Below are 4,361 nucleotides of genomic sequence, written 5' to 3'. Positions count from 1 at the left end.
AGAGTGAAGAATTTGGTTGCACAGCGGTAGGGTCCAGGGACACATCAAAAAAGGTGTCCTTTTATTGTTTTAACCTATGTTTTTAGTTCATTACGGTATGGTGTACCCTACCTCTAAACCTGCCCACACTCCAGCAGAAACATGATCTACAGAATTTGAGTTTTAGCTGTGTATTTCAAGAGCTGTCCAGCTATTAGGTGTTTTTTTTACATGCCACCCAGTGTGATCTCTGTGACATAGGTCATGTCAGAGGTACAGAGATCACCCCAGTGAGGAAATTGTATGTTATAATTTTTCAATAAACATCACCAGCATGAAAAGCTCAGATGATGCCCCTATTAGACTTTTTGTTTCTTTACTGATAGCTACATATTAAAAATTTGAAATCCACTTGCCCAACATGATTAAACATCAAGTCTATGTATTGCATAACTTAAGTAAACCCGTAAATAGGCAATGTACATTCATCAAGTCTATGTATTGCATAACTTAAGTAAACCCGTAAATAGGCAATGTACATTCAAGTATTGAGCTTTACACAAGCCTTCACTGACCTATATTGCTGCAAGCGGTGTGGAGTAGTTTTTCTCAAAGTTTATAGCAAATGTGGAAATCCTCCAAATTCTTCTTCAGCAGTGACCTAGCAGCCTTCTAATCTCTCATGTGCAGTGGTTTATCTGTGACAAGGGTGAGCAGGGTGAGCTAAGCTGCCGAGAAAACTTAAGTGTTTCGGCTTTGAAATTTGGTGATGAACTCATCCACAGCGCCTGCTGCTACAGAGATCAGTAAGAGCTTGTTTTATGGCTCATTTCTTTTCTTTTCATAATATGCAAATACTTGGATGATAGCCTGGTTACAGATTCCCTGTAAAATAAACTGGTCAGGAGAAATATATGGGATCTGCCTTTACCAACCTTCTTTTAGAAGCATTAGCTGACCGGCTGTATAAAGATCCTTTGGCAAATACTTGAGTCCATGAACTGGAAACAAGCATGTGGATTATAAAACTGAAGTTCCAATCTGCATGCTTGTCCCTGGTTGGGTAGGCTGTTGCATTAAAAGTTCTCATTCCTCTGCACAAGTCCCTGTTCGGATGGGCAAAGAGATGCTGCTTTGCTAAAGAAAATGTAAATGGCCAGCGAGGGAGCACCTGGGTGCAAAATGGGGGAGAATTTCTCTGCTTAGCAATTTTGTCACTGGGTAGTTGTTGCCCTGAACACAAGTGTGGCATGGGCTTAATTCAAGACACTGAAGGAGGGTTGGCATGACCAACATTTTTAGGTGATTAGCAATGGCAGCCCCCCATATTTCTCTTATTATAGGTTTACCTTAAAGGAGTTGTAAAGTCAGAAGTTTTTTTATCTTAATGCATTCTGTGTATTAAGATAAAAAAAACCTTCTGTGTGCAGCAGCCCCCCTAACACTTACCTGAGGTCCCTCTCTCTCTCCAGTAATATCCACAAGTGTTTCAGCCATCAGAGATTCTCCCTCCTGATTGGCTGAGACACAGCAGTGGTTCCATTGGCTGCCGCTGCTGTCAAGTCAGCCAGCCAATCGGGAGCGAGAGAGGGGCCAGGGTCCAGTGTCTGAATGGACACAGGTAGCTGTGACTTGGGTGCCCCCACAGCAAGCTGCTTGCTGTGGGGGCAATAAACAGGAGGGAGGGGCCTGCAGAGCAGAGGAGGATCTGGGCTGCTCTATGCAAATCCACTGCAACAGAGCAGATAATGACAGGTTTGTTATTTTTAAAGGGAAAAAAACACAAGACTTTACAATCGCTTTAAATGGTACTGTTATATGAGATATAAAGGAGAGGCCTTCAATGGCAGCCTCCATGTTTCTTGTAAAGAGAACATCTGAGGATCAAATAAGGGTGCTGCCAGCTCTGATTGGTTTTTAATGTAGCAGGCCCCAGCTCGCTAAACCAGCTCCTGGTATTACTAGCAAGTCACCAGCCTGAACAAATGTGCAGGAACTCATTTGCTGACAGCATACTTCTTCCTGCTGGGAACCAGTAGGTATTGGAGCCAGGATCAGAATGACAGCCCTAAAAACAAGTCGGCAATAGCAGCTCCCATATTTTATCCTTATTATATTTAGTTTCAGGGAAAATACTGAAAAAATAACGCTGCTCTGAAAACCTGTAGTAGCCCAGTTGTCCTTTTAGGCCTCTGACTTCAGAACTTTCTGAGTCACTAACTTGGACAAGTTGGCAGATCAGAAATTCGGACTTCACTGGCTTGAAGGATTTGTGAACACGTGAAAGCCGCTTTATTACAACAATCTAAACTTTGCTTTTTAATTCCTCATTGAGTTGGTAGATGTGCACAGCTCCAAACTGCTATCAAAATGTGGTAAATCACAGGAAAAATTGTAGATCTATACTATGCTTCAAGATATATTTGAAGGTGGATGATTGTGGCACTGCATAGTCTCAGGTACAAGCTGGGTGGATTTGTTACCAATTTTTTAATCTGATATTCTTTTGCTGTTACAAAAAAAAAAAAAAAAAAAAAACTGAAACAGTATGAAAAATTCTAGTATTTTTTGTCTTTTTATATCTTTAAATTGGACTTAAAAACCAGCAGACAGAGAAAGTGGGTAATTTATTAAAACTGGTGCACGCAAAATCTGGCAAAATCAGCTTCCAGGTTTTAATATCAAAGCTTAATTAAACAAGCAAAAGTTAGAAGCGGATTGGTTACTATGCACATGTGCACCAGTTTTAGTAATCTCCCCCAATGTGTGTTACTTGGGTAATCAAGCACCTTCGAGCTGTTTCTGATTGGAGGATATATAGAAATTTAGGCATTTATCACACGGGCTATGTGCATAGACTGGATGCCAGAGGCAAGAATCAACAACAATTTGCATCTGTGAGGATAGGCGTGTGTGAACAGCTGCAACCAATCTATGCAAAGCAATGACAGGCTGAGAGAAACCGTTGATGTTCGTATGGATTTGCAAAATTACCGATGGATGTCCCAGCTTGGGACTCTGACATTCATCTCTAACTGTAACTACTGGTTGTCCTATGCTATGGCTCCTTTCAGCCGGTCACTGGTATGTAGAATCTGAGCGGTCTCAGCTGGCATACAGCAGTCATCGATGCCGCTGCAATCTGGTGTATGCACAAAAAAGCCAGTGTTAAAGGATACGTTCACCTTGTACGAAAAGATAATAAATGCACATATCTTTGCAAAATAAATTTATTTTATTTTTTTTTGTCCTGCAGGAGCCTGGAAAGCATTGCACCCGTGATTAGTGGTGCAATGTCAGGATTCTGCAGACAAGCCCTGCAGCTTTCAGCCCCAGTGATGGCGAACCTTGGCACTCCAGATGTTTTGGAACTACATTTCCCATGATGCTTTACTACACTGCAGAGTGCATGAGCATCATGGGAAATGTAGTCCCAAAACATCTGGGGTGCCAAGGTTCGCCATCATTGGCTATTCGCTGTCACTTAGACGGGGATCAGGGGAAGAAGCTGCGGGAGCTGAAACATCATCCAACATGTTCTGAAAGGTGAACTTAGCCTAAAGCGGATACCTGGTTGCTTCTAGCAACACCTGCTTTTGTTAAATGAATATGAATTTGTATTTGTAAAATATAACGGAAATGTTTCAGATAAAACTCCAGTTTTCTTACAATAAAGTTTATTTATTAATTAGAAGCTTTTTTTTTTTTAATTTTTAAAACATTTAAAAGTTTAATAAAATATATATTTGGGAGGGGAGATGCGGGTTTGTACTGGTATAGAGAAGGCACTTGTTTGGCTTCAGAAAATGAGGTTGCCTCAAGGTTGTACTTGGAGTAAAGATGTCAGGCAAGAAGCACTCCCACATTCTGTCCAGTCACACGCAGAGATTGTTCATCTTACATACACACATAAGGAATGTACATCTAAAAACACATCACAGAAAGAGCTGTGTCAGAGGTTTGGTGTGTGCAGGGTTCACCATACAAGTCTAACACTGACGGAATGTAAAACTACCAGAGATATGGCTGCAGGCTTTTCTGTAGATGAAAGGTGGTGAAATGTTAAGGAAGGTTTCCAATTGTCCCCTAAAGAAAACATTCAGTCTCCACCTAAGAAGTGATCCTTTCTGGAGATACCTTTGTCTCCACAGGACTGGCCGAGATTTGATCAGTCGATGGACAGGCTTGCTGTACCCAAGTTATTCCATCGATCGACTTGAGTACAACCAGCCTGTCAGATTATTTACATGTAACCACTGCCGGTGGCTATAACCGCTAGCAGTATTCATTATGTTCTGCCGGTCGAGGAGGTAGGGAACCAGAACACCACAGCGCTGCAGGAAGTATTGTGTTGATTGGGGGATCGAGTGATTTTCTTACCT

This window comes from Pelophylax lessonae (assembly GCF_965119305.1).
Source record: "Pelophylax lessonae genome assembly, chromosome: 7".
NCBI classification, from domain to species: Eukaryota; Metazoa; Chordata; class Amphibia; order Anura; family Ranidae; genus Pelophylax; species Pelophylax lessonae.
The sequence above is the reverse complement of the archived record's forward strand: the minus strand, read 5'-3'. Positions refer to the sequence as shown.